The sequence below is a fragment of the Atractosteus spatula genome, assembly GCF_055471065.1.
Source record: "Atractosteus spatula isolate fAtrSpa1 chromosome 10 unlocalized genomic scaffold, fAtrSpa1.hap1 SUPER_10_unloc_1, whole genome shotgun sequence".
NCBI classification, from domain to species: domain Eukaryota; kingdom Metazoa; phylum Chordata; class Actinopteri; order Semionotiformes; family Lepisosteidae; genus Atractosteus; species Atractosteus spatula.
In genome coordinates this window covers 526,029-538,057 of record NW_028296612.1, presented here as the reverse complement: position 1 = coordinate 538,057, position 12,029 = coordinate 526,029, and the positions used below count along the sequence as shown (strand labels likewise).

Genomic DNA, 12,029 nt, shown 5'->3' with positions numbered 1-12,029 from the left:
TGCTTTTTGTAACGATTTGCTATTTCATGCTGGAAAACAAAGGAAACAGACCCAACGTTTGCTTTCAGGTGCGGTTCATTACATAATAGACATCTATTACTGAGGAGCTTGAATATAATTTACACGAGCCAGGTAGAAGTCGAACCTACAATCTTATGATCCGAAATCAGACGCGTTATTTATTAAACCGCTGACATTTCACATAACCTGAATTCCCCCATAGTGTGCTCAGCGCCGCTACTAGTAATGCACCGCTCCGTCTAAAATTTCAAAGTGAAAAACATGTGTTTTCTGATTTTTATGAGTTTTAAAATATAATCTCTTTAAATATGACAAGGGTTTTATGTTTCGCACTGAAATTCCGATTGATTGAGAATTCAGAGAAAGACTGTTTTCTTCCACAACACCATATAATTATCACATCCACCAGACTCTCCAACCTCTCCAGACCTTGCTGGGTGAGCAATTGCTCCGATAAATTAGGTCACGTATCATGTTAAATCATTTCTTCTCAACACATTTCCTGGTGCACGTTTTCTCTATGAAAAAAAGTACATTTTTCCCTTGCACGATTTTTCGTTTTTATCAAAGCGTACAGAAAGAAAAAAGAAGAAGAAATAGTGTCGCAAAAGAACTCTGTCGCCCTTGGGAGATGTCAAACGCATTGGACATGAAAAATGCCAGATTAAAGCCAGTTCTCTTCGTTTCTCAGTGTCGGGGCTGCTATGTAAAAGAGGCAATTTGCTCTGAGAGCAGGTTCAGCGCTTACTAAACGCAGATGTCTCAGAGCGGTGTGTCCAAGTGGCTGTAAAAGGTGATGGTTGTCCTGTCACCGTAGCTTAGTTGGTTAAAGCGCCTCTTTATGAAACAAAAAAAACGAAATTCAAATCCCAGCCGTGTCTTTCTTCCTTTCTTGTAGTACAGAACGTACCATTTTGGGCACTCACAAAGGGCTTGTTTTCGTTAAATGCATGTGTTCATTTCCTTTCTGGAAAACTTATTTTTGATGAAATTCACACAGCTTGCGGAAAATGAAATCCAATTCTTGGTTATCAGTGCAGAAGAAATATTACCGGCTGGCAAAATAAACGGTTAGAGATTTTTTTTTTTAACCGGGAATTTGTGATTCGAGAGAAAAACATACATGTCAGTCTCTGTGGCGCAATCGGTTAGCGCGTTCGGCTGTTAACCGAAAGGTTGGTGGTTCGATTCCACCCAGGGACGAGTTTCTTTGGCGATGTAAATATTGTCTTCGGTCGATTGGATTTCTCAGCGAAACCATAGCCATTTTAATATTTGCAACAAATGCGAGTGTTTAACACGTGTCAGGATCACCAGGAAATGTCCAATAATGCCCACCATCGTAACTCCCCAGAAAACCATATTCACCCAAGAAAAATGATCGTCGAATCGTCATTTATACTCCAGTTGAATCCTCTGCTGAAATATATTAAAAATACAATGCAGGTTTGTTTGAGAACTTGACAAGCATTGTTACGATAGCACTGTGCAGTTGGATTTTGATATTTTGACATATTTACCTTAAATTTAAACATAAATACTATACAGTCTATTGTAATTTTAAAATATGTCAGCTGAGGATGCAAAGGGTTGAAAGGGAAAGGTCAGAGGGTATAGTAACAACAAGGTTAGGATTTGTGGAGGTGGTAGGGGTGTTGATGGTTTCTCTCTGTAGAGGATGATTGAATGTTTTATCCTTCTCTGAAGTGAGAAACTGGAAGAGTTGGGAGTTGAGAGATCTGATGAGGTTAGATATAAAAGGAAGTTGATGTGGAGCTGTTAGCAGTAAAAATTACTTAATGTCTTTGATGTTGTCATCAAAGATAAACTGTAGTCAGCAAAGATAAAAAGAAAATTATCTTTGCTTACTGCCCTGTCTTTCTCACACCTGAAGAAGGCTCCACAGCCGAAACGTTGTGATTCTTTTCTTCTCTTTTCAGCAGGAATAGTCCTTTACTTGTTCCTTTGCAGCCTACGCTTGCTGACACAGCTACTCACCTGATATTTAACATTCCTATAATCACAAATATGAATACCACTGTGGGTATTTTTTCCATGATTATTTATTCTGTCATTGAAGCATATTTTATATCATACCGAAGTGTCATAATCACTGAAAATTTTTTTTTTTTTCATTTAGAAAATAAGAAAATGATAAATCACTATGAATTGCATTTAGCCTGTTCTGATCTAGATATTCTATATACTTTAACATGCCATGTTCACAACGTCACAACTCATTTGTGTTGTAATAACAAATGTACATACTGTTGGTGACATTGAGATTTTTTGGTAATGAGGAAGGAGGGACATGCAATGTTCACAGGATCAAATTTAAAAAACAATACAGTAAAATTTATTGTACTTCGGGATTATGAGAGCCTGTTACATTGTGTCTCACACCTCAGTGTCAGAATTTTGAGACGTTTTTATAACCAGGGGGAAAACACTTTAACCAAATCAGCCAAGGTGCTGTCAGAGTATTAACATCATGTCTGCGTCGGTGATTACAGCTGACTATCGCTGGAGGACAGTTCACTGTGAACAAGTCAACCTCAACTGTTCTATGCTGCATTCTACCCTAGTGGTAAATATTGGTTTCCGTGCGTGTAATATTCCTTTTTTTGTCAAATATTTTCAAGCACAAAGTTTGCTGTTGAAAATAAGCCTTGTGGTTCTCAATGTTGTGATCCTTTTCCCCCAGTGTCACCCAAATTGATACATTGTGCTTTGGCAATTCTTCAGGCTATATTGTTTAGAGGAGCTCAGTTGAATTAGTTTGCGTAGATAAAGTATTTCTTTTCCCTTTAATCCTTTAAAACATATTACATTTTCAATACATTGTATCTTTCTTCCTACTAATTGTAGCGGCAATGCTTGTTAATAAGACAGAATTAAGTGTTGCTGTGCTTTCCCAAATAAGGCCCCATCTCTCTCTTCATCTCTGTGGTGCAGCCACAGAGAAGCTATTCATGCAGGCTGATTTAAAGATGTTTTCTTTTGATAAGGGACAGCTCCCAAATGGGGATGCATTTAGCTAAGCCTGGCTATCATGATCAATGGTCATCCATTGGCGCCTATCTGTCTAGGGAGTGCCAGATGGACATCTGGACTGCATTCCTAAGTGTCAGGAGTAAGTGACTCACATCTCACCTTGATCAACCAATCAGGGACTGGTAGGGCCGAGTAACCTACGTGGAATTCTGATGCCCATGGAACTTTCAGCCAATGAATGAGCTGAAGTTCCTCCAGGTAAAAACAGGCAACACAGAGCTCCCAGAAGGAGAATTTCTAAGGAGAATTCCAGGGGTGCGAGACTATTCTAAAGAATTCCAGGGAAGGACGGCCCAGGAGCAGAAAGGCTCCCAAGGGCAGGACATTCTCGCAGCGCGCCTCCTGACCATCCTGATACATTTTCAATACATTGTACTGAATCATTCTTCCTACTAATTGTCATCATTTTTTTTCTGGCTTGATCTTGTAATCAGAGATATCAGAATATTCCTTAAAAACTAGTAAAAGAAGAGGGACAGATTCGTGCACACTAAAAAATATGAAAGGGAAGCAGGACACAGTAACCACCAAACATCTTATAGATTATGAATGTGCCTGAATTTTTTCAGTGATTTAGAGGGTTCTGCCATTTTAGATGTTATGCTGTTCCTGTGTGATGTATCAAATGTGTTATTTAAATCTCCAGTCATTACTATATCAGTCTTAAGGCCTTGCAGTATAGATTGCAATTCATCCAAAAATGCCAAGTTTCCCACTGGTGATACACACAAGGAAATTCATGTACATTCCCCCCCCAAATCAACAAATTTAAAATCAAATACCTCCCTCCTCATCTGCAGGTGGAGAGATTAATGTCAGAAGAAATACAGGTTTAAAAGTCAGGAGCATTGATAGTCCTATTTTAAAATTATGCTTAAATGCTCACAATATATTTAAAACGTTCTGTAAAATGCAAAAATAATTAAAAAATATTAAAATAAGGTTAAAAGAAATGATACACAGTTATAAAGCTCAGGAATGATCACTTTGAAGTTACAATCCACTTACAATATGCCAAAAATGGCAAGAATATGTAAAACAAGTGTATAAAATTAAAAAAAGTTTAAAATAAATACTTAATACTTTTAAAATTCAGGAATGTGATTGGTCAGATGCTTACGATGAGTGTTGCTGGTGTTTCGTGTGATTTAGCGAATTGAAACAAAATATTCAATTTAAAAACGGCAAGAGCTCGTATGAAAAAAAAGTTCGTAATGTAAGTATCTTTGTTGTAAGAACTGCGCCATAACTAGTGACTGGTTTATATTCAGTTATGTGCATTGGGAACAAAAGGGAAACTTACATGGATTTTATTAGGTTTTAGGAATCAGAAAATGTATTTTTACACGTTTATGCCTAAGAGCAGAAATAACTTCCTGCTTTCAGCGCTTTTATTGTTTCTGCTTGTAACCTCGAACAGAAAAACCCAGTACTGACTCACAGAAACGCCCCGGAGTTTCGGTGTTTCTGGGATTTAAGAGGGATGTATGAAGACAGTAAAGGGGAGTTTTTTTTCCCCCGCTGTAGAGTATGAAGGCGGTGTGACGAGTCTGGAGGGAGGAGACGCACATTCCGCATGGAGAGCGCAGAGCAATGAGTTTCACCTGCAACTCGCCGAGTCCTGTCCTATATAACCGCTGAGCCCGGGTACCCAAAGTCTCCAGCCAGTGTTGGAGATGTACAATTTCAATAGTTGTTTTTTTAAGCAGGAGCCGGGATTTTTTCGCTGCTATTATTATTATTATTATTATTTTATTATTGGAGTTAGTGGTTACTGTGCTAGACTGGCGCGAATAGCGCTTCTATTCATTTTCTCTGCTCAAATACTCTGCTGGGCAAAGCTTAAATTAAAACCTTTTTCTGAAACATTGAGTGTGAGGGGTAACAGGTGGAGTTTAAAGCCAAATAAAGGGCTGTTTTGGATGAAAGCAGTAGATTGGGTCGAGCTCGTTACTGACCTCACTCACGCAAACTCCATACGAGGTGTTCGGGGCTACGATAAAGAGAACAGTACCTCCTTGTGATGTATCAAGAATACACATAATAATGAAGCCCATTTCCGCCAGGGAGTGAGAAAAAACCGCGCTATGGTATCTCATATTTGCGATTTCGAAATTATCCCCATATATTTCTGTCCTTTTGTTATTGTAACGGGTTCTAGGGTTTCTGTCCTTGTCGCTCCCGCCCTAGTTCATGCCTCACTGTATAGGCTCGAACCCAGGTCTTGCCAACTAAGCTAAAGACCTTCAAGTAAAAAAGGAATTGTACCAGAACTCGTTTTGGATAGGTTTGTGAAATTTGAGTTAGATACCTAACTCACCAGAGCTGTTTTTATAACAAAATATGGGAACTGGAAGAAAAGCAATAGGGCACTGATGGAGTTTATAGACTGTGATGCAAATACAGGAATAACTAAGAGAGGAGGGACTAGTTCAGGAGCACAACCAGCTCTCCCCTGCCCAATCTCACAGCAGGGTCTGTTGTACCCCAACATGAAATTCAGAATCTTGGAGCTCAGCTTTTGATCACTCAGCTGAGAGATGAGCCCTGGGCGTATGGGGCAAATACGGGAGACGCGTTACTCGAGGGAGAGTTTTTATCCCTAAGGGATGACTTGTTTTACAACAGCAGACAATATAATGAAACAAAACCTCTGTTCTGCTGCTTCAGGCTGGTTCCACTGGGAACAAGTGGGGCTAGGAGCTCGTGAACAGCAATTGGCCCAGTGGGCAAAAGATGTAGAATATACTTCTATTAAACACATACCTTAGACATATAAATGTGGTCAGCACAAAGCAGACAGAGCAGTCCCTGAATTCAAAGAACAGATTTGTTAAAATCCCTTGTACCACTTTAGATTGATCTCGGTTAGAACAAGACCATCAGACGTGAGGGGAATTCGGAACAGGAGCCTCTGCTTCGTCGTTTATTGAGCTTCTGATCAACGTCTGAGTGAAAATTATTTATTGTCTTTGATTAAAGTACACAAAAGGGACCTTCCTACGAGCCGGAGTCAAACCAGCGACCTAAGGATTCAACGCTGTTTCCACAACAGTCCTCCGCTTTATCAACTGAGCTATCGAAGGGATGACAGGAGTTGTTTCTTTACACATACTGCCCAATGTAGTGTCATGTTCCGGGTGATTTAAATCCCAGTTTAACATCAAGTTTCCAACTCGTTTCCTTAGTCTTGTTTACCTTGAATTTAAGACACGAACCAGGATTCTACTGTATAAACATCCAGGAATATTACACAATGTTTGATGGGGCATCAATCACTCCAGGCGGAAATTGACTTATTTTTTTTCTAGAGGGATCATATTAAACCTTTCATTTGGATCGAGAAGAGGATCACCATGAGACACAAAACATACCTGTCTTTTTTCTTAAAATCGAAGAATTCTTGAATTTAAGACTACAACGAACTCAGCCTGCAGCTCCTTAATTAACCTGTTCTTAACTTCAAGGAACTCAATCCTGAGCCCTCTAGAGGTTACTGAAATAGAGGACTGATTGAAATGAAGAAATTCAGAAGCAGACTAAGCGGAACACTGGATCACATTAGAATATTACCCTTTATAGTGGGAATAAAACTGTCACGACATAATGAATTTACGCATCAGTTGCTTGGAATATCATTGTAATATTTAATTTGCTTTCCTGTCACACCACTTTTATTAATTATGAAGTTTATCAATACACGTTTATTTAAAACAATGTCATTTATTATTAATACAGTTTCATTCCGTCTTTATTAGAAGCTGTATCACAGATAATGCATATAAAGCCTTCAGTATGCGATTGTGAGTTCAGTTATCCCAGGGAGTGAAGAGAACTGAAATTAAGTAAAATGACATTTAAATAGAGTGTAAGTCTTAAAAGTTACCTCTCACTTCAAAATATTTACAAGACTCTACCAGGAGTGGGGTTTGAACCCACATGGACATTTGTCCATTAAGTCTTAAATCCAACGCCTTAACCACTTGGCCATCCTGGTCAACAGCGACTTTATCTCCGTTGTTTAACATTTCAATATGATTCAACTATTTAAAAAAAATAAACCAGGGCCCTGTCACAGAAACGTACCCCGTTCTGCCGCGCAACAAACGGGTACTTAGCACAGTACTAAAGAGGAGCTGTGTTTACTGTCAGCAGACATTTCCTCATTTCGAAAGACGTTTTCGCCTTCTCTCAGCTTTTTAAAGACGGTCATAAACGATCAAGAAGTAATTAATTTCAGTTTGAAGTCTGTTTCTTTTGTCTCCGCTTTTGATGAAGAAAAGCCGTGCGTGGGAGATCCCCTCTCTGAAGAAGTTTGCCGTCACCCTGCAAGAGAGAAGATCCATCATTCACCGAGGCAACCGCTGAGACAATTAACATTAAACACGTGAAATGCGAGATGCTTTCTACTTAGGGATTTTTTCGTTTCTACTTTGTCAGAAGTAGGACTTAAACAAAGGTCTCCAGGAAAAGCTGCAACCTAAACGCAACACCTTAGACCACCAACCATCCAACCTGTGTCTCTTATATGGAATTATATTTTATTTCTTTCTACTTGTTGAAAATAAAAAAGTGAAATCATGTAATGAGGGAAATGTCTTTTTTCATGGGAAAAACTAGTACGAGCAAATGTAAAGTTAGAGCAGCGCTCAATAAAAACGATCAGAAACCGAAAGCGCTTCTTATGCGGATCAGTATATTCCGATGCCGGTGGTTCTGCAGAATAAGAAAAGCCGATCTCAAAGCAGTGGGTTGCCATTACGGCTACTCTGGCTGCAGCTGTTTTAAGATCTACTCAGCGGCACAGAAAGTTGTAGGAGGTCAGACTGGTTTGCGCTGTCTGAAAAACAGTATGCGAATTTAAGCTTATTTAAATAAGATTATTTACAATATAATACATGCTCCAAAAGCGTTAATCCTGCAGTGGCTGCTATTTGAAACGCCTTCATAAATGACGTGTAATAGAGATTTATGCAGCTGGCTTCTATGCTTCACAGTATGTTGCAATCAGGAAAATAAACCTATAAGAAATGTACAATACAAGGTCTGTTCCCAAACGTGAAAGCTGTATTACACTGATGTCGGTCTTTTTGAAATAATCCAGATTGTAAAAACGACTGCGCCCTAGCAGATCAAAATATTACAAGAAGGCTGTAAAGCACACTCTGAATCGATCCGAATATTTAATTTCCCGGTCCGTTTAGGCTACAACAGGCAATTTTACGTTTATCCAGCAAAGCATTTCTCAGTTTAGTGAACTACTGGTGCTTTTAAGAGATCTGAACGTAGTTCGTCAGGATGGCCGAGCGGTCTAAGGCGCCAGACTCAAGGGCTCCTGTCTTTCCATTGCTTGGGTGTTCTAGTCTCTGAATAGAGGCGTGGGTTCAAATCCCACTCCTGACAAATAATACCTTTTCTCTGTCCTGCATTTTCCCTTCTTGTTGCGCTCGCTGACAATGACAGGAAGAGGAAAACGGATAAACCGGTTTGCGGGCACATGATGGGCAGGGAAATGCTTCGTGAACACTTCAATGTGATTAGCAGAAAGTCAAATAGGCTTCGATTCTCCCTTACGTTCGGGCTGCCTGTAATCGAGTAAAGATTTACTGCAAAGTATGTATTCCAATGTGAAAGACCGAAATATAAAGCCAGAAGAAGATTTATTAAAACATATCTGTTTTCCTTGTGGTTTATCCTTTATTTAATTAAATGTGGCATTGTGAAATCAACCTGTAGCCCTACCGAATTTAGTCACTCTCCCAGTGACAGCGGCAGGAGCAGAGAGATTATATCAGAGCTCGAACAGAGAGTTCGGAAATCGAGGGAAATTGATTTACAGAACATTTTATTAAACTTTCCTATCTGCTCGGCCTTACTGAAGTATTTTAGCTTTTTTTTTGTCTATTTCTATACTTTACAGTTGTAAACTTAAACTTGTCCGTTTAGCCAGAGAAGAGAGATATAAGCGCTATACCCCACGGTAACCTCCGATTCCAATAACCTTGACTAAAGCAGGAAGATCAGTTTCTGCTCGAGACAGCAGTTTTCTGAACTGTAAATCTCCAACAGTAGCTGGAGACGGTGTGTGTCCGGGTTCAGCAGCTATACAATTCACGTGTCCTCCCTCCTTTATTACCTTCATACACTCCTCTTAAACCACAGCAAACTCCCGGAATATTTCGGTGAACAGGTAGTGGGTCTTTCTTTCCGAGATCACAGGCAGAAAAAATAAACACGCTGAAATAAATTTCCTAAAATCCAAAGAAATACAGGTACGATTCTGATGTATCTCAATAGTTTTGGCACGAATTTGCAATGCTAATCTATTGGGCTCTGCACGCGTGGGCTCGAATCCCACTCCCGTCGGTTTGAGCCTTTGTGTTCTGTTTCTAAATTGGGTTGGCGGTCTTTTGCTACTTTAGGAGAGCAGCAATATTTCTAGCGTTGGCTGAACATGGCTTAGTAGCTGACAGACAATAGTCTCTTAATATTTCGGCTAAATTTATGTTTTGTACTGCTTTCACCTGATATTAATAGTAGTCCTGATAAACGGTTTTGGGACATGGCGCATCTTGAAAAATGTTCTTGTGAATTTCAGTTTGAAAAAAATGCACGCACCAGAAACCGGAACTGGTCGTGTTTACATAATACGCAATGCAATAGCAAAGATTGGATTTGAAAATAAATCTTGCTACGAGTCCTTAGTTGTTACAAGAGGCGTTTTAGCACTTTTAGCTCATAAATCCATCTTCCATTTGTACTCCATCAATATTAGCAATGTTATCTTTACCTAGCACTAAATGTAGCTCTAAATAAATGCAAATTTTAAAATACATTTAAAAATAAATGCTATTCCATATATTGTAACTTTGTGGTATTTAGAATTTTTATCTGAGGATGCAGGGGAAAGTATTATACAACTGTGAAAGAGGCTCGGATTTTAATACAATTTCGATCAAAAGAAAACCAAAATCCGTAAGATTGAATTTGACCTTCAGTTGAAATATTTGAAGAAACTCTCAAAGAAGCAACTGCAGTAGTGGAGAGATTTGATCCGATGTTCCGATGTTTGCAGTTCAATAATCCATTCGTCCTCGAAAGAAGCAAAGGCAAGTATGTTTTGAGTGTCACCATGATCCTCTTCTCAATTCAAAAGAAAGTTTTTATGTGATCCTGTTCCCACTAGAAAAAGAGTCGATTTCTGCCTGCACCGATGTCCCTTCAAATGTTTTATAAGAACTATGGACGTTTATAGAGTAGAAGCCTGGTCCATTTCTTCTACTAAACGAGACTATGGGAGTGAGTATTTTGATATCGAACTGGGATTTAAATAAAGAGGAACACTACACTGCATTGGGCTACGCGTGTGACAAAACATTTACTTTCCGATAGCTCAGTTGCTAGCTCTTAAGACTGTAGACAACAACAGCAGGCGTTTCTTATGTCCCTGGTTTGAATCCAGTTCAAATGATGGTGTTTTCTTGTTCCTTAATCAAAAAGTGAAAATTTCGAATTTGTCTTTCACTTTGATGTTCACCCGAAACCTCAGTATACAAAGAAGTAGAGGCTCCTGTTCTGATTAATCCTCAAGTCTGATTGTTTTGCTTAGACCTTTAAAATGTACACTGTTGACTGTTTGCGCTTCCTAACACAATTAAAAACCCGCCGACAAGTTACCGATCGGGAGTTTAGTTCAGTGATAGCGCGCACTTAAGACTCTCTGTTTTCTATCGCCGGCATCTTTGTATTCTTTTTAAACGCGATATCTTTTATTCTTCGTGTGTGAATTTCAGGGAGACTCATAAACCCTTTGTCTGTTTTAAAGATACATTATTTTAAACCAGACATAATGAAAGACGGAGTAATTAGACACACGTACAAAACACATGAATCTAATTGAGAAAATGTTGACCGTGGCGATGTACAGTATTACTAGCTGCTCTGAACTCAATGTGGTGCTGTATGGGAATGCGATGCAAACGCCAGTGGCACAATGGATAACGTGTCTGATTACGGATAAGAAGACTTTAGGTTTCTACTCCTTCCCGGTTCGTGAAGAAGCTTTTAAACCACGCTACTCAACACTGACATCGTAGTGTGTGCGGTCCTACACAACCTTACTATCAACTAGATATGTCTTCTGTTCCATCCCGATTCTTTCCGCACATTCCTGCTATTTCACCACCGTTATTGTAGGATAACAGCCACAGACACGAGAAGATACACTATTCCGAACAAATGTCTTGAAAAATCACGTTGAAAAGGGTGACAATACGTTTTTTTTTTGTTTCTTTAACGTAACCTTACTTTTGCCTGTAAAGTTCACATTTTTTTCTGTAGCCGCAAATCCCCAATATTTCTGCTGTCTCCCGAGAAACACAAGCGTGAAGTCAAATCATATTAAATAACACAACACATCTATTAATTTAACACCCAGATGTGACAGAACACATGTAAGACTTACACACAGCCTTTAATGTGCGATAGTGAATTTGCAGGTATCCTGGGGAGGGAAGAGAACTGATATTAAGGAAATACATATTTAAAGGGGATGCAAGTCTTAAATGTGTTTTGTCACATCTGGGTGTTAACTGAACAGTTTTTTTAGCATTATTTATTGTGTTTTGACTCTATACTTGTGTTTCTCAGGAGACAGCAGAAATATTGATGTTTACATTTATATTCACATTCCCGGTGATATTGACTTAGGTACTCAACTATTTACTTGTAGTTTGACTCGTGTCAAAAGTTGAAAATCTCTGCAAACATCAAGATGGCTAAGGACGTGGAAAGAAACTCAATCACATTTAGAGAAGGTAATGTTTAGATCGGATTAATTCGAAGTGTGTCTCTGGGTGCGTTTGATCTACTAACGTTGTGTTTAACTGAAGGACACCCTGACTGAGTGTGCCATAGAAACTGACACACGTCGTATTTTTTCTACATTCACAGAT

General features: G+C 39.0%; 3 non-coding genes across 3 annotated transcripts; 2 read left to right on the top strand and 1 right to left on the bottom strand.

Annotated features, from left to right (window-relative positions):
* The first annotated feature begins 1,150 nt into the window (after positions 1 to 1,150).
* On the top strand, positions 1,151 to 1,224 carry trnan-guu (transfer RNA asparagine (anticodon GUU)). Its single transcript has one exon. It is a non-coding gene; the product is annotated as a tRNA-Asn (tRNA).
* A 5,765-nt stretch (positions 1,225 to 6,989) lies between these two features.
* On the bottom strand, positions 6,990 to 7,072 carry trnal-uaa (transfer RNA leucine (anticodon UAA)). The gene has a single exon. It is a non-coding gene; the product is annotated as a tRNA-Leu (tRNA).
* A 1,295-nt stretch (positions 7,073 to 8,367) lies between these two features.
* trnal-caa (transfer RNA leucine (anticodon CAA)) lies at positions 8,368 to 8,478 on the top strand. Its single transcript has 2 exons — positions 8,368 to 8,405; positions 8,433 to 8,478. It is a non-coding gene; the product is annotated as a tRNA-Leu (tRNA).
* The last annotated feature ends 3,551 nt before the right edge of the window (positions 8,479 to 12,029 follow it).